This window comes from Anser cygnoides, chromosome 1 (assembly GCF_040182565.1).
Source record: "Anser cygnoides isolate HZ-2024a breed goose chromosome 1, Taihu_goose_T2T_genome, whole genome shotgun sequence".
Lineage (NCBI taxonomy): Eukaryota > Metazoa > Chordata > Aves > Anseriformes > Anatidae > Anser > Anser cygnoides.
In genome coordinates, this window is record NC_089873.1 from 106,145,166 (window position 1) to 106,164,649 (window position 19,484).

The following is a 19,484-nucleotide window of genomic DNA, read 5'->3' on the forward strand; positions in this document are numbered from 1 at the left end:
ATGTGGTTGGTGATCGCCCAGCTCTCCAATCTGTCCAGATCTCTCTGCAAGGCCTTTCCACCCTCATCTGAGTCCACAACTCCTCCAAGTTTGGTGTCGTCGGCAAATTTGCTCAAAACACCTTCTAGTCCTACATCCAAATCATTTGTAAAAACATTGAAGAGGACCGGCCCTAAAATGGAGCCTTGAGGGACCCCACTAGTGACTATTCGCCAGCCAGATGTGGCCCCATTTACCACAACCCTTTGAGCCTTGCCCATCAGCCAATTGCTCACCCATCATATGATGTTTTTGTTTAGTTGTATGCTGGACATTTTCTCCAGCAGGATCCTATGGGAAACCGTGTCAAAAGCCTTGCTGAAGTCCAAAAAGATCACATCAGCTTGTTTCCCTTGATCGACTAGATGGGTGATCGATCAAGGGAAATTCTAAGGTCTTCCTGGAGACTTATATTCTCTAGACAGAAAAACCCAAACTCTCTCAGCCTGTTTTCATAGGAGACGCACTCCAGCCTTCTGATTATCCTCATTGCCGTCCTCTGGACTCATTTCAACAGGTCCGTGTCTTTGTCATGTTAGGGGTCCAAGAGTTGAACATGGCATTCGTGGTGGGGTCTCACGAGAGCAGGGTAGAGAGAATCACCTCCTTCGACCTGCTGGCCATGCTTTTGATACAGTCCAGGATGCATTTGGCTTTCTGGGCTGTAAGCACACGTTGCTGGCCCTTGCTGAGCTTCTCATCAACCAACACCCCCAAGTCTTTGTCCTCAGGACTGCATTAATATTTTGTCCATTTTAGCCCAGAATTACAGTTGGGAGATACAGTACATCTGGGAGATATAGTATTCATATATAGACATCTCCAGTCGGTAACAAGATATATTGTTTTAAATAAACAAGTGGGACTCACAGTCAGGATTACTAGTTATAGGATATTTGCCTTCATTTGTCGCATTTCATATAAGACGTATTTGCCAAAAGCATGTTCATTAATTTATTTCTAACTGCTCTTTATCATTATTAGAGGATGGAAAGTGAATTTTGACTCCCTGGAGGGACTTGTTTGCTTCATGAATTACTTTGGTTACTTTGAAAGGCCAACAGACTTTTTCTTCATTCCTTTTCTTATTTTATTCTTCTGAAAAATGCTGCCAAGACAGTTACTGTTTACAGTGTCCACTGTTCTCTGTTCTCACAATCCAAATATAACACTTCTTTTTGCAATTCCTTTACTACTGTTAATTTTTGCAGAATTCTGACAAATGCATAGAATTGCTATATATGTGCAGTAAAACAAAACAAAACGAACAACAAAAAAACACAGGACTTTACATCTAATTCATGTTATGGTAAAACTAACAAATAACAGCCTAAACAGAAAACTTGAAAAAGAATCAGAGTTACCATAGTGTGGAATCTTTATTTCAAGATATCCCTAACATTTGACTGAGGCTAGGAGGATGAATTCTGCTTCTACCATTCCTCCTTAAGTACCTGCCATGGGAAGAGTAAATTTTGGTTTGCTTTAGTAGAGAAGTTCTTGTATAAGGAAGAAAATAGTAAGGGGGTTCAAGCAGAGGATAGCAAGAAAGTGGGAACAGTTTGAAGTGTTATAGTCATGTGGGCTGCACTAGTAGGAGTTGTACTTCTGGGTGAATAGATATTTCCGTAGCAGACTTGAAAGCCTGTGATACTGCATTCCACAATTACAACACATAGGTAGCTGAATTGGTATTACTCTTCTGTACTGTTCTTAGGAGGTTTTGAGAATTATTTACTCTTTGGGCTGGGATGAAAAGCTAAGATGGCAAATATTTTCAAGGTTAAATAAGCTGGCATTTCATACTCAGCTTTTAATTTACAATAAAAATTCAATTAAGATGGAAAGAAAATATCTTTGACCTGAGAAGGGGACTTTGCTTAGAAATTGTCAGGGAAAATGTCAATATGAATTAACATTTGACAACAACTCAATATCCCTCTTTAGGAGGTTTCAAAAAACTAGCCTTGTTCAGTGATAAAAAAAGAAAAAATAAATAAATCTAAAAAGCCCTTTGACATTGCCTAACAAGCTCTGAGCTCTGAGCCTAGGCTTTGAACTGACAATTACAGTAAAGAAATTCAAGGTAGGCAGGAAACAAAACAGAAAGATCTCTTGATGAGAGGAAAGGTGATAGTTTGAAATCCACGAAGGTGACAGTGATGCAAAGACCTAACTACCATGGGACGTTTAATCATGGGATTCAGATCCACAGATTTGATTGTGTTTTTGCAGCACAGAAACCTTGCACAGCACGTGCACTTAATGTGCCCAGATAAATCTGCTGCCAACATTCTACTGAACACTGAGTTCATTCATTATTGTTGCTGAGTTTTTAGGAGGCAAGATGAGCAAAATCAACATCCATCTCCAACAGATGGGATGAGAGAAGGGCAGCTGCAGGCATACAGTGTACTACATAAGGCATGCATGTGCACGTGGGATCCTCTGCCCTCAGCGCACTGGCATTTCCAATACACAGACAGCAGGAAAACACAATTATCTGAATTAACTGTCACTCCACAAATCCCTTTACTTTGTACTGCCCAGTTGGAAAAAACAGGCAGGACTGAGGGAACACTCAGAAGAGTACAGAGGTGCAATTTGTCTTGTGGTGGCAAGGGCAGCTATGGAAAGAGAGTATTACTGTCCATGTGAGATGAACAAAGACATGAGTTTCCTGCCATTCCTTTTTTTTTTCTTGGTATCTCATTTTATTTTTTTTTACCTTTGGGGTTGAAAAGCTGGTAAATAAGATTACAGCACAGACATGCAGAAAATAAAATGTAGTGGAAATGTGTAAACAAGATTACTAGGACAAAACAGTGCCTCTCAGCACATTAACTGCACTGTGGGGAAGGACAGTTGGGGCAGGCCTCAAGGCATTTTTGCCTGGGTACAGCAGATGCAGGCAGAAAATACTAATGCAGATCTGCTCTCATCTCTGTTCAATGAGCATAGATGAACTGAGGATGGACAAGAAGCATAATGAGCTTGATGTTTTGTTTTGTTTTGTTTTGGTTTGGTTTTTTTAATTCTTTCTCCCCCACACCCACACACTTAAACCATCTTGGAATTCCACAATTCTGAAAGGATCTCAGCTGTCATTTCTCTGTCTCTCATGCCTGCACGCACACACTTTCTAACCCTGTAGGTCAAAAATAGGACATTAGGAGTCCTCTTAGGATGAGAAATCCAGTAATGACCAGCAAGTTTTGTTAATGACAAGAAGAGGGTGCTTTTGGATGGGGTGTTTGTTGTTGATTTAAAATGTTTGAGATTGTTGGCAAAGCCCCTGTCTGCCCAATATGGTAACCTGTCCTTAGAATGGTTTGCAGTGCAATAAACTCCTATATTTGAGAGCTCTACATGAGAAAGGGGTCATAGGAGAATAAAATTAGCTCACTTTAAAAAAAAAAAAAATCACGACAAACCCTCCACCTTTCTGATTGCTGGCAGAATCTCTGCTCCCTCCCACACAGCCCCAGCTGGAGAGCCTTTTCTTGCAGCGAGAGCTACTCTTCCTGTGCCAGTCTCTTTTCACTCACTGCTCCTCCTCTCCCTGCCTTCCTCATAGGTAAAGCATAAACCCTGGCTCCTGAGGGATGCCCCAGTTATTTAACATGAGGGAGGAAAACTGGGGGGGGGGGGGGATATTTGTATTTGGTGTTAGATGAGGTCAGGATGACCTTTCTCACTGCAGAGGTTAACAGGTCCAGTTCTGCAGTGAACATCCTACTTCTCTTTCAGGTTGGTGTACAGTCTCATCTCACCCAGCCCCTGAACCTATTTCATCCATAAAATCAGAACAGAGGAGCTCTTACTCATATGCTTCCAGGTTTAAAAATACCTTTCAAGTTATAGCTTACCCTAGTCTTTCAGTCACTGAAGTTTAAGTAATTATTATTGGATTGTGAGGCTTGTGATGATGTAGGAGCTTTGTTGTATGTGACTGGCAAATTTTGGGACCCTTTGGCAGCAGAAGGATGAGTGTTGCTGCAAAGGGACCCTCTGGTGAGAGTGACCCCTTATTCCTTTCTCTGTTGTCCAGGGGAAGAGGCACTACGTATCTCATTGAACCATGTTAAATCCTGGCTGAGTCTAGGGCCCTTCATTTCTTTCCACATTAGGTAAAGCTTGAAGTAGTTTTTTGGGAAGAAAAAGGGGGCTATGTGACAGAGGAATTCATTTCCTTCATTTCCTTTACTTGAGGTTGTCTAGATTAGAAATCAATCATTTTTATTATTGTTTTCACATAGTTCAGGGTGGGAACAAGAGAAAGTCTTTCAAAAGTCATTTTCTTTTGGACCACAGTCTAAATAACCGGGTAAAGCAGAAATGCATGAAGGAGTATGGATGGGATAATAATAGATTCCTTTCCCTTTTAAGACTGAAGGTCAAGAAGCCGGGATAGCTGACAAACAAGTGAATCAGGTGGAAATGAGGTAAGAATATTCTCTTGTTATCCCCTTGGACACAAACACATGGCAGGTCTATCTTGAAGAAACTGCTTTGGTTAAATTGAAGCTATTTTCAGGCTACATAACAGTTCCTTTTCTCTGTGTAGTAGCAAGAAATAAAGATAGAAAGATCCAGATTTGCAAATAGAAGCACTGAATTCCTGAAGAGAGAGGTTGCTCTAAAAGCAACTAATAAAAGATACAATAAAGTATAAAGAAGATATGAAAGCCCTGGAGAAAATGCGTTTATAGAAGGTTGTAAAGTCACTGAAAAATGCATGTAAGAGGAGTGGAAGGTAGGAAAATTTGTAGCAACTGGTTTTTCAAAGTCAGTCTCCTCAACACCTCTCTTGGACACGAAGCCTGTGATTGTTAAGGTAACTGTTTCCTACAAAGAACTTTGTGGGTCTTTATGCAAACACAAAGACAAACCCAGAACTGTGCATTCATTAGCTTGCATATTTTCAGTGAAACTACCTGTTACTTATTTCAAACACTGTCTTGTGTCAATGAATAATCAGAAGTAGAGCTGTAGCATTCACAGCATCTGCCTACTTAAAGGCCTCACATAGGTGTTGGTAAATATTTAAGTACACTTCATCTAGCTAGTGCACTCTGTCTTGTAGTCCATCCATCTGCAATAGTAGCCTCCTGGCTTTTGTAATTTTTACCTTACAGGTAAAATTAAAATAAGAAAGACAACAAGATCTAACAGAGAGCTGCATGCACAAGGCTGGGATTTATCATAATGGACTATATTGACAATTAATGCTGACAATATTATCTTTCTTTCACAAGGTAGACTGATTTCATCAGACTTTTCCTTTCCTCAGTAAAGTACCTGAATGCAAGTGATATTAGTATCTCTGAACTAGACTCTGCTGACAATATCTCAAAACAAAAAGCCATACCATGTGCAGGAAGTTTCTGTAAAACTTTTGTCTCAAGCAGCCATGTTATTCACAGATTTTTTTTCATGATTTTTCCTGAATGAAATTACAAATAAACAGCTTCACTCAAGGGCCACATTACAAAGTAATCACTTTTTAAATGAGTCTAGAAATAATATAAAAATTCCAGCTTCATTCTGGTCCTGGGTTGGGTGGTTGCAGGAGCCCTGCCTCAGGCATGGTGTTGGGGGAGGCACTTGGGGACCTTGCGAGCCCAATGCTGGGACCCTGGCCTGATGGGGAAAGACCCAGAGGGAGAGGGCAGCACAGAGAAGCAGTGGCACAGGGAGCTGGAGTGGCCAGCGCAGAGGAGCTTAGCTGAGGCATGGCTGCTTCATCCAGGCTGTCCCCGTTTTAGCTGGGAAACAGGTAATTTTCCTCCTAGTAGCTGGTATGATGCTGCGTTTCAGATTTAGGATGAGAATAATGTTGATAACACATGGCTGTTTTACTTGTTGCTGAGCAGTACTTATGCAGGGTCAAGGCATTTTCAGTTTCTCATGCTGCCCTGCCAGTGAGGAGTCTGGGGGTACACAAGAATCTGGGAGCAGACACAGTCAGAACAGCTGATCAAAGGGATATCCCATACCATATGGCATCATGTTGAACAACAAATATGGGGGATGTTGGCTGAGAGGAGTGCCACTGCTCAGGGTCTGGCTGGGCATCTGTCAGCAGGTGGTGAGCAATTGCATTGTGCATCACTTGCTTTGCATGTTCTATTATTATTATTATAATTGCTAACATTATTACGTTTTTATTTTTTTACTATTTTCCTTTCATTTTCTGTCCTATTAAACTGTCTTTATCTCAACCCACAAGCTTTTTTTTTTTTTTTTTTTTTTCTTTTTTGGTCCGAATTCTCTCCTTCATCCCACTGGGGTTTGGGATGGGAGAAGCAAAAATACATAAAGCAAACAATTGTGTGGTGCTTAGCTGCATGCTGGGTTAAACCACAACAGAGACACACCATAGCATTTGTGATTTACAGCACAGACTGTCACAGGAAGAATTTCTTCTTTCTCTTGATGTGGATTGCAGAACAATTGCAGCAAAAGATTGGATCTTTTTTATATAGACACATTTTCTGTCACTTGGGAAATTTTTACTTCTCATATTTTGATATTTTTCGCTTTTGCCCAAAATTTAGAACAGAAGAAAAATACTTGATGAAAAACAATTGAAAAATGTCAAAGCTCAAACTGAAATGTATTGTAAACCAGCAATTTTTGCCATAACTGAAATGAGATGCAGTGCCTTTAACAGAATGTGAATGAAGTTATGCTTACACGTAAACAAAATTATTTGTATTTGAAAATTATTTGTATCAAGTGTTACAGAAATCAGATAACAAAATGAAACAAAATTTTGCTGTTATATTGGATGAAACTTCTCAGTTTGTCCAAACCATGTTATCCAGCAAAAAGTTATTCTAATTTTTTCTCCCAGGTCCTCTTATGTTTAAAATTGCATGAGACATCTCCCATTTGCCAGGAAATTGAAGTCTGAGAAAACTACAGTGATAATCAAGACAGAAACTGAGAGTAGATAACATCTGCATTAATTTTACCATGGAAGATGATCTGGTCTGATGTGTGTGGTCAGCTCTCTGTGGTTCACATACAAGATCCCTGTAAGCCTGTTTGTAGTCTTTCCTCTGTCCTTGTAGTCTCAAAGAGCCTCCAGCAATTTGTTGGGAACCATAAGGAAAAGAGGTCCTGCTCTGAACTTGCCGATCTTTCTGCTGGGAGAGTGGTGTGGAAATATGAAGAATAATCTGTGAGGAGAGAAGTCTCATATTTCTAATTTCTGTTCTGGGAATAACATCATTCCCTTCCAGTGGTACAACTTCCCAGATACCCTAAATTAGCGTGCATAAACATCCCATATTTCAAAGTGTGTTTGTCCATGTAATAATATAGGGAGAAAAAATATAAAAGAGTTGAGACTTGTGGTAAAGTTAAGACTAACGAATAGGATTAAAAATTACCAGCCCTACTGAGCTAACAGATCTGCTGTGCTTCAGCCTAATATTACAGCCCTTGTGTATTCCCAGAAAGCTTAATGCAGGATAATGCAGTATTTCAAATCTTTTTTTGATATTTCAGGTACCACAGAACATAACTCAGGGAAATAATTCAATTTCCTATATGTGGCATTGATCCATTTGCAATAGATAACAAAGCTTATGTTGAGCTCTTACAGGTCAGAAGAATCTTGATCACAAAATAAGCAACAGAAATGCCCTTATCATCCATACATGAGAAAAAATGGTGTGATTGCATCTCATTCTCTTATGTAGGCTAAGATAAGAACAGTCTGCCACCAGGACAGTGTTTTGATACTGAACATTGTTTATACAGACACTACTATCTGCAGAAGCTCCATCCTTCCCAAAATCCTAGCATGTAAAGCTTTAGTAAGTTAGGTAAGATTTTCTGCCCTAACAAATAAATCCCTTCTTAATGTCCTCCAAAATACATATATTTTTTTCTGTTTGATTGTAGTTATTTATCCTTTCTTCTTAAAAATGAAAGGAAAAACAATTCTTTTTTTTTTTTAATCCACATAATAACTGATTGAATACTTTGTCATATTATTGTATACCATTAAGCAGCCCTGTCTCATCTCTGTGTATTGCTCTTTATTTACTCATTGCATTGCACATTTAGAAGTTTAAGTAAATAATATTTTAAATATTTTTTTCACAGGGGACAAAACCTAGATTGTTTTCTCACCCTAGCAGTTATCTAATGGTTTATAGATATGAAATGAGTGTGAAATTGCAAAGTTGAAGTCAATCTCTGTAAGCACAAATAAATTCACAAAGTAAGGGCGAACGGAAAAGCTTTTTTTTTTCTCTTTTTTTTTTTTTCCTTAATTTGTCACATTTAGAGAAGTTTAAGTGCTGGTTTTCACATTAGGTATTTCAGTTCACACCAGATAAGTGCGAGAAGATTCTAGCCCAAAGAGACTGAACTGATCATAATATGAAGAAAACTTGACCTGACAAAACCAAAATTTGCTGTGGGATCAGTGACCTCAGTGGCTCCTTCCCTTTTCTTTCTCTAGTGCTTTACTTCATGCACCTTGAAATGTGCATTGGTTTGACAGCCAGCGGAGAACTAGAAGGTGGAAAGAGGATACTGCAAATGTAAAGTTCTTAACTCATTGAGTTGATCTGGCAAAGTAGCTGTGTTCCATCATGTATATCATTCTTTAAACTCAAAACCCATGAAATTTAGGAAGTCTGTGTGCCAAAAAGAGATCTGTTTAGATCCCTGATAAATAATTCAATTTCCAGTTTCATTCATTTCCCTCTTGTCTACTGTTCTTTGCTCACAGGGTACCATTAACCAGAAGCCAGATGTTTGAAACAGCTCAAAGCATTCTGTATTTGATGGAGAAACTTTACTTCTAATCACTTGCAGTCAATGCTGTTCACTCCTTGCCTTGTTAGAAGACAAGTTTTATTTCTAAAAGCAGCTGCCTGACCAAGAACAGAACACAGAGAGTTTAAATTCCAAGGATTAAATTGGATTTTCCCATGCAAGAGCACGTATACAGTGAAATACATGCCATTCTGTTTACTCCTCTATAGAGTCTAGAGAAGAGAGCTTTAGAAGCTTGCTGCTGATAGCTCGCATACCAGGAGAAGTTGCTTCTCAGTGATGAATCTATACTAAATTTATCTCAATTCCAGAGGAGCAGTTTATAGTGCTATAGTTTATTGCAGCTTTTATTTTAAAAAATAACCTTTCCTTGCTTTCTGAATGTTAAGTTTCACTTGGGAAACTTCTCTCAACAGCCCTGGGTTTTGTTTTGTTTTCTTTTGTTTTATTTTGTTTTTCAAATAGAATTACAAGCTGCTGAAAGGTCCTAATTTAAGTTCAGTGGGATGACAGGGCCCCACAAATGATGTCTGCAGAAACGACTGTTGGTGAAAGCTAAAAGTCAGATCTTTTATTCGATTTCCTTTGTGAGGGTGAAAAACACCAAACATCAGAACATTAATAAGCTTAACCTCAAAATGGTGTGAGAAACTACAGAACATAATGGGTATTTAGGGCAAACATGGGGATAAAGTTGTGGGGATACAATGAGAATGGCAGACAAAAAGAAGAGTATGGTGGACATCACCTCCTATTTTGTGAAAGAGTCCAAGTAGTGGATGCCACCCAAAGAAAATCTGTGTGGGTACAAGATATAGAAATAATTAGTAAGAGGCCCCATTATCACATAATATTGGAAACTTTCTGGAATGGATGTTCTGAGCATTTTCATTCCCCAGTGATGTAAGATATGTGGAGGATGAATAATTAAAGAGGTTTCTCATCATTTTCTCAGATACCCAAGCTGAGTATAGAGAAAGGAACTGACAATTAGATCAGACTGAGAGTATTCAAATAAGGTGGCATCTTTCTGATATATATATATATCAGATATATATAATTATGTTCTATAATAATATAATAATTATATTATATAAATAATTATATATATATAATTGTGTGTGCGTTTTATTATTTTTTAACAGTTGTGAAATGTACAGTTTTTGTACAATGGATGACTAGTAGTAGTAGCTGGAACAGAAAAGGTATCTCTTTATTTTACTTTGATCTCTCCTTTGAGAGATAAGCCTGGAACTAGACCACAGTAAGAGGACATTTTTGGCCCATATAAGTTCACATTGTTCCTTTTTCCTACAAGTCCAGTGGATGTCAAAGGTCTACATTTTCAGCTATGTGACATTCCAATGCATACAGCAGTTTTGATGGCTCTAGGATGCTAGAAAACTTGCTTTTAAGAAAAAATTTAAAAATAAATGGTTTATTTAAGAAAAACAATACCAAATAGGTTCTACCTGGAAATAAAACAAAAGTTTGTGTTGTTATTTGTTTGTTTGTTTCTTCTGAAGACCCTAAGAAGAGCCTGTAGGTCTTAGAGATGAGGGTAGCTTTTATACAGATGTCCCTTCTGATATGCAGATCTGTCCTACTCATGTCCGAACTAAATAGAAGTTAAGCATCATGGTGAGAGGCGTACATAAATAGTCGAAGTGCCAACACACCAACCAGTATGGCATCTGTAAAATACACTGTTTACATAACGTCAGTTACAACATTGCTGAAGATCACCAGGTCTAGTGCATGTTTTGGTCTATTTGACATTGCAGTACCAACAAAAGTTATGCTCAAAGTCAGTGTGACTATGCCAGTAGAAATGCTGCCATTTGTTTCAAAATCTGTTCCCAGTTTTGTAGTGACTGAAAGTATTTCTTTGTTGCACTACTGCATAGTGAACTTTGTATAAAAGGAGAAGAGAAGGGTTGTAGATTTGTGTACAAGCACTTCTTTCATGAGAGGACTACTCCATCCCTGAGATGTGCAGCTGAGTAAGCTAGGATGAAAGTCATGAGTCAGTTTAATCAAGAGAATCAGAGACAGCACAGGAGGTGCAAGCAGCTGAGGAGACACATTGTAACTCAAGGTGACCTTTACAGATCTGGAAGAAAAGATGAAAAATCAGAATGCAATTCAGCAAGAAAATGCATCCTAAACTCATATAATCGCCAATTTTAATCTGCATGCAAACTGGAAGATGACTGGTAAAAAAGTAGTTGTGTAGAAAAGGACCAAAGTGTTATATTGGGGTTCAAATTGACCACAAAACTGCAAAATCATTATACAGTGGGGAGAAAATGAAGTTATTCTGGGATGTATAAATGTGTTGAATGAAATATCCTTGAAATAACCCTTCTTTTGTACTCGGGATAAATGTGGTCTTGTCTGGAACACTCTGTCTCCAGGTCGAGGAAAATGAGCACACATTGGAGAAAGTCCCCATGTGAGCAACAAGAATGAGGCTCAGTAAACATGTTTTCTGGATATGACTGAAAGAGCTATGTTAGCTTAATTTGGGGGTGAGAATTATTAGGGGAGTTTTGATGTCAGGCAAAGAGGAGGATAACATCATTTTGGGGTGTATTGGTAAGTGAGATGAAAGCTGGAAGACATCTGGGAATAGAAGGAAGACCAATGAAGGAACACCAGGGTTCATGATGTACGAAGATAGGATGAGGGAGCTGATTTTGTTCAGCCAGGGGAAGAAGAACCTAAGAAGCATATTATTTTTATCTCCAGTTATATATTGGGTAGTTGCAGATAAGAGAATTTCTCACTCTTCTTTCTCAGAGATGGCCAGGGATAGGAGAAGGGGCAACAGACATAAGTCATAGCCAAGCAAATTCCAGCTAGATATGAGAAAAAGAATACTCATAAAGAAACTGCTAAAGTTCAGCTGGACAAAGCCCTGAGCAACCCTATCTATCTTTCAAGTTAGCCCTGTTCTGAGCAGAAGGTTAGACTATAGAATTCCAGAGGTCCCTTCCCACCTAAACATCTCTGCAATTTTATGAAGAGAAAATCATTTTATAAATCAGGTTACAAATCCTGATTATTTTATTTTATTTTATTTTATTTTATTTTATTTTATTTTATTTTATTTTATTTTATTTTATTTTAATGTTTTATTTTATTTTATTTTACTTTATTATTATTAAATAGTAAGATTAAGAAGAGCCTGAAATAGACTGCGTGGGGACAGTGAGGTCTCAGCTGGCAGAGTTCTTTAAGAAAAGGGTAGATTAACATCTATCAAGAGAGCATAGTTACTACTTCAGGGCTGAGGAATGGTCTACATGGTATCTCACAGCACCTTTCAGCCCTGTTGTCTCTGATTCTTTGAGAAAGGTAATAAGGATATTTCTGTCCAAACCCTTGTAGTTTCATCTTTCTCTTTGGCTTATCTGTTTGTCCTAGCTGTAGGGTAGAATGGCAGAAATGGTTTCTGGACTAAAGTAATGGATGCCTTATACTGACTCCATACATTTTATTGGATCTTGGATATGGCAAATCCTGGTGTACTGGAACATAAATTTCAGGCATTGGGCCCCTTTAAATCCTCAGCTGCAAAAGTTAAGTGATGACAGGGACAGCTCAAGCTTTTCCTTGCTTATGTTTAAAAGACCTTCCTGTGTGTAGAGAAAGTCAGACATATGAATGGAACAATTTAAGAAGGCAGAACACAAAATCCACTATTTTCTCTAGTTGGATGTAACAGTAGTATGAGACTTGGGAACATCAAGACTCAAGAACACACTTGCTCTTTAGATTGTATTGTATTAATTAATAGGCCAAAGAATGCCAATCCTCAGAAAAGGAAAATGTTTATCATCTACAGCCATGTAGTCATAATGCACAGTGTTAATGGTAAGTACTAGAGGTACATTTGCTTCAAATAGTCTTTTTCCAGTGACGTCTGTATTTGTTTATGAAAAAAAGAAGTGCCCCAATACCCAGGGTCACCCTGGTATTCCAGGATGAAAACAAAACAAAATTGTGGTCACAACTATATCAGAATTCTGCTAATCATGTGAATGAAGAGAGGTTGCCTGTTATAGACAGAAAAAAGGATGAGATTGAAATCATGTGCGCATTACCTGAACTGTTCCCTCATCTTGCATGCTGTCCCATGTGCTAGAGAAATAAAGCAAAATGGGGTGGAGTGCTTCCCCTGGGGGAGAAGACTCATCAGAAAATCACTTTAAGCAAGTCTGTAAAAATTATTTGTCTTCGTATGTATCAGTAGCTTGCAGGCAGATTGCCTGTCACTCTTCCAAAAAATTAACAGTTTGTTTTAACTGTTCTTTATTATACAACCTTTTTGTATCCATCTCCTTTTGTGCTGTTCCCAGTTTCAAAAGGGCTATGTTGTGTCAGAGCAATGCTTTTTCTTCTGCCAGATTATGTGCAAGTTTTAGTATACATCAGTGCCAAGCGTTCTTCACTTTAGAATGAGGAAGGCAGATTCTTATCTGGGATTTATTCTTATTTTGCTCCCTTTGTGCACTTGAGAGGAAAAGCTTTAGGAATTATTTTGAGAAACTGTATCTGGTGAAACCAGTCAACTCTGGGCTAACTTGGCTAAAACATACTATATATAACATATATATTATAACACATATATAACATATATTAATATGTTTTTATAAGGTAATATTTGATGTAATTGTATGCAAACAGAGTATCACACTTCCAGTGGCTTTACAGGGAGACTTTTTTGAGTGAAAATTTCATCTGTTTCCAGAGATTTTGCATGAGTTTAAAGTTCTGTTTTAGTTTTTGCTTTGTTTTCAAGTGTTTTTTTTTTCAGTATATTTTTATTTCTTAGTGATTAGGTTCTCACTCAATGTAAAATTTACACTGTGGTGTTATCTTTCAGATCCCCTCTAACACCCACTAAAAATCACAAGGTATATTCAAGTTTGCTTTAAGAAATGGAAAACTGTCCAGAAGTTAGGGTTCTTGAAGTTTCATATTTGCCTTGTGAACGGCAAGTAGTCTATGCCTGTCAAGGGAACACCAAAGGAAGAATTTTACCTCCCAGTTTACTTTTTTCTCTTTTCAAAATTGGTTATCATTGTAGGTAAAAAATAGTGAATTCATGGCAATGAGTCTGAGAGGACACTGGGGCCTTTCTTAGTCATGTCCTTGTTATCAGAATTTGTCAGGCTAAGGCAGCATAAGGTAGTGAAGGTAAAGTTTCATGTAATTGTTCCATGAATGGAAGATCAAGTGGCGGCTTGAAGGACAAAACTATACGCAGAGGTTTTTCAAATGTGGTGCAGGTTAGTTATGACCTTTTTGTTTCTGAAAGGCTCTGCATGTTGAGAGTTTTGTCATTACCAGCTATGTCTTTTATGGGTTTAAATTTATTTTGGGGTTGGAGGTCCACAGTCTGTATTTCTTGTTGTAATATCTCAGTAGCAGTGAGGCTAATGCAGTTCTTACGCTGATGGAGGTAGGCAAAGTTAAATAAGACAGCCATTTATCTGTAAGCAGCAACATGATTGCAGTAACACAACTTACAGTGTGAGCTATTTGACAAGAGCAGCGTATACATTATTTTGCTGCTAAACATGCCATATTTAACAGTGGAGAAATGGTCCCAGCCTTCTTCCACAAGCAGTAACTGTCCATAGCCCAGTAAAACAAGAAGGAAGAAAGCCCATATGCATGTGGAACTCTCTTGAATGAATTGTTCCTTCTTTGGTAAAGACAGTTCCTATGTTTGGAGCTTGACAAAGATGTATAGAAAAATCTGAGGAGGGTGAAAGAGATGAATTTTCCTCAGGAAATGTAGAAACGGAAAATTACAAATACTTGGAAACTAGCATCACCTGAACATCTACCGACTAGACAGAAATATGAACATTTCTTTCTGGAAAACAAAAACAAAACTTCTGCTATATTTTAGTATAAACATTTTTTTTTTTTTCCCAATTTTTCACTACATGAGCAGGAATAATGGGGGTGTTCAGGCTTTGATGGTCACAGCAGTTTGTTCCTGTTTCTCTATGTCTTGTGTGAATATGACCATGTGAACTTCATGAAAGTTAGGGTTATAATTTTAAAAGGTAAGAAGACAACTTCTTTACATGTTACCATTCTCCTGATTTTAATACAGAGAAGTGACAGAAGGAGTTAGTAAATAGTGTTGTGATGCAACATCAAAAGATGATTATGTTTCTTCAGTATGTTATATGATGAAGCACTGCCATCACAACCTTCAAGAAACATATAGCATACAGTTGCACACATCTTGCACTAATTCGCAAGTGTGGATTAGTGCTGTGATGGCAAAACTATGTTTAAGGGGCCTTTGAAATTAAGTTGACTGAGACTTGCATTTCTTAAAATCAGCTTTCATGCTGCTCTGTGGTCACTTTTGTCTCTGATTCTGATCAATGATATGTGATATAGCCTGCTAATGTTTTGGAGAGGTGAAAGCCAAAGACTGGTGTGGAGTTTCAGTAAAGTGATTTAGTAAATTAACATTAATGTGACCTGTAGTTCCTCTGTCAAATAATAGGTTAGCAAATGAATTTGAATATGCATTATCTGAAAGATGAAAGCTAATCTTAGCATCTGAATAGGACCTGGAAACTTGGCATGTTTTTATTGAGCTTCATTCTTCTTATCATATCTGGTGAATAATTCATGTCCTGAAGGTGCCTATGGTAAAACAACTGAATAAACACACGAGACAAAAACACAGACATTTACTTCAACCCATTCCCACCTTAAAGTTAATGTTCAGATTAAAAGAAGATTCAGACAACAATATTCTTAAGCATTCAGTAATTCATAGTATCTTGATGTAACCTTCTGTCTAAGGGTGTGGAACATATCTGTACCAGAAAATACAGCAGGGATATGAGGCAAAAATGTTAGTGTTTGAGGTAGAGAATGGTATAGTTTCCTACATAGACAGCACTTTACTGTACAGTGAGCTCCTCATGAGCCCACTGATAAGAGTGTGCTAAGGGTTTTACTTCATGCATGTAACATTAGATAAAAGATAGGTGAGAACAGATACAATGTGGATGTAGGGATTACACATTTATTTCAACATAACACTGATGTGTATATTTTTAATAAATAGCTCATGCAGCTGTTGCCCCAAATTCTCAGAGGTTAACATATCAAAGTGAGCTAATCATAATCTGGAACCATGATCAGAATAGGTCTGTAGAAAGAAAAGGATTGTCTTCTCCTTATGCTTGTTGAATGTAATGACAAATGCTTCTGCTAGGAACTAGGCTGAGATCACAGAGTTTCTTTTTAGAACATGCATCAGCCAGGAAGAGCCAGGTGTCTGGTTCTAATCCAGGTTTCAAAGTGAGGTCTCACTTTGAAAAGCTATGGGGCTCACTAGCAATTCTCAGGCATACTCAATCTTTCAGCATGATGCGGTCTGTTGTAACTAACCTCCTCCTTTCTGGAAACTGGTTAGCGGAGAACAACTGTATGATTTTCTTAATGAGATAAAGGAAAGAAAATGCTGTTAAAATGCATGCATAATTGATTTTATTGTTTGAAAATGCCCAGTAAAATTGATGCCATGACTAAAACCAGTTTTTTATTCAGAAAGTAAAATGTCGAATTAAACACAACTCTATTGATATAACAAGAAAATTATTCCTGATATAATGCCAACATCAATAATTATAAAAGGGAGACAGCAGGCTAAAAGGCATGGCTGGCAGCAGTTTAAAAATATTTGTCCTTGGTAGGACTAGAGACTGATTTTAGTTTAAATTTAGATTCCAAAGAAAACTAACATCTCAAAGGGCATAGCATGAAATCTACTGTTTTATTTGTTGCAAATCAGAACAAACAGGACACAATAGAACAAAATTATATTGTCTTGAAAATCCTGTTACAATGCTGCAGTCAGATGAGTCAATTCAGTTCATGCTGGATTAGTATTTACTGTAATAAACCACAAGAAGTGAGAAGGTAAAACAGTAACATAAATCTATGGAGTTGCAAGCTTGCTTATCAGGTACTCCCCCAAGCTGTGTCAGCCAATGCCTCAGATGATTTGATCTTTACATCTGCTGGTTTTCTCAGATGCATTCCTGGCAGAGCACTTGAAAGTTCTTTCTTTCTTTATTTATTTTTTCTGCATGAGACTTAACAAGGTCTGCATAGAATGTCATCAGTCAAGGCATGATGCTGTCACTTGCAAAAGAGTTTTTGAGTCTTTAGCTATGCCAGTGATCATAACTATCCCTTCTGAATCAGAATGTTTTTAATCTCTATGGTGGCATTACACAAAGTTACATTTGAGCATCAGGTGGTTAGTAGTGGGAGAAAGGCTTTCAGAGGACAGATCTGAATGGAGGACGTTGAAGCTTTCAGCAGATTTCAGGTTATAATTCTTTGTGGGAAGTTTCTACGTTATACTAGATTGCCCCGTCTTGGAGGAAGAGATTATATTTTCAAATCGTTTTTTGTCAAAGCCTATGAGTACATGCTATGTTCAAGACAGTGCTGAGAGAGGAAGAAAATAAATTTAAATGGACAGATTCTGTCTCAGTTATGGCTCATCTCTTCTACATTTTTTCTCAAAACCAAGCAGGTCCTGAGTGTGCAGGGCAGATAAAAGGTCTCCAAGCAAATATTAGCTATTAACATCTATTGAGTGGAAGTCTGCTTCAGTTTGTCAAGCGATCATACACTTAGACAGTTATGGTAGAAGTAATACTAGTGGGTGATCTAAACATTTTCTGTCAGATCCTGAAAGGAATCAATATGACTGAGGTCTGTGAAAGAGAAAACAAACAAACAAACAAACAAAACAAACAAACAAAAAAAACCCTTGTTAATTCAGCTCATTCAACATTCTTCAACCTGTAGTACATGAAACAGTGACAAATCAGAGCACAAACATGGGCCGAGTTGCACACTAATGAGTGGCATAAGGAAGAAATACCAGGAAGAACCCAACTTTTCAAAATAAGCAAAGGCAAGTGTGTTGTAACTTTACACTGCTCCTGATGCTGTAGGCTATTCTTTCCATACTACAGTGAGCACATTGTGCAGTTAGGGAACTCATCTGTGGGGCAGAGAAAATAATCTATCTGACCACCATGGATATGATTCAGTCTTTGGGAACAAGTCTGAAAGGAATGTAATGATTTTTCTCAACCCTTATTAGATAATTCTATACTCAAGACTTGGCCCCCTCCAAGGTATAAAATAAATAATGGTTATCATCTCAGGGCTAGTGCAAGAACTTCCATACAGCATGCTTTTGAAATGTATTTCTTCAAAATTTTGCCAGAATGTCTAGGAAAGAGATTTCTATAACTCTTTTTAGGAAGAGAGTGTCCAAGTGGGGATTCTTGGAGGAACTCATTGTGTAGCAGCTCCCTTATAAAATAGTCTGTGACACATTCATGTGACATTCTGTGACAACCCCAAGTACAAATACAGGCTGGGTGGAGAACATATTGAGAGCAGCTCTAAGAAGAAAGCCCTGGGGGTGCTGGTTGATGAGAAGTTCAGCATGAGCTGGCAACATGTGTTTGCAGCCCAGAAAGCCAACCATATCCTGGGCTGCATCCAAAGGCGTATGGCCAACATGACGTGTTCAAGGGAGGTGATTCTTCCCCTCTGCTCTTGTGAAACCCCACCTGGAGTACTGTGTTTAGCTCTGGGGCCCTCAGCACAGGAAGGACGTGAACCCCTTATAATGAGTCCATGGGAGGGCCACAAAGATGATCAAGGGGCTGGAGCACCTCTCCTTTGAAGACAGGCTGAGTGAGTTGGGGTTGTTCAGCCTGGAGAAGCTAAGGCTCCAGGGACACCTTATAGCAGCTTTCCAGTGCCTAAAGGGAGCCTACAGGAAAGGGACTTTCTTTCAGGGATTGTAGTGACATGACAAGGGGCAGTGGCTTTAAACTAAAAGAGGGTAGATTTAGATTAGATATAAGGAAGAAACTCTTTACTATGAGGGTAGTAAGGGGCTGGAACAGGTTGCCCAGAGAAGATGTGGATGCCCCATCTCCGGAGGTATTTATGGCCAGGTTTGATGGGACTTTGAGCAACCTGGTCTAGTGGAAGGTGTCCCTGCCCATGTCAGAGGGATTGAAAATAGATGATCTTTAAAGTCCCTTCCAACACAAGCTATGTTCTATTAGAAATTATTTCCCTCTATTTCTTTGCAGAAAGAAGTTGTTTATCAGAGTGCTGCATTAGTGGTTTTGGTTTGTACTATGAAACATTACTTTCTTTAAGGTGTGAAATGGTTACAAATGGTCTGTCATCTCTTGCTGTTGCTGAGAAACCTCAGGCAACTTACAAAATCATAACCTAATAAAAAGTGTTCTACATCAAGATGAAGCCTAATGTAATGTAATGAAAAATGCTGTTTTGTAAATGCTAGGTCTTTAGTATGAAGATGTTGAAGACATCTTGTCAAAGACATTGAAGACATCTTGTTGAAGACATTTCATGTTATCACAATTCATAGGTCTAACAGCCTATATCAGATTACAGGACGAACCCTTGAGGAAAGAGGATATAAATTCCACCTCCACTGCAGACTTGACTGGTGGACCCTTAACCAAGCAATGTTACAATGTGACTTCTCTAGGACATTTCTTGGGGTTGGAACTTCCTAA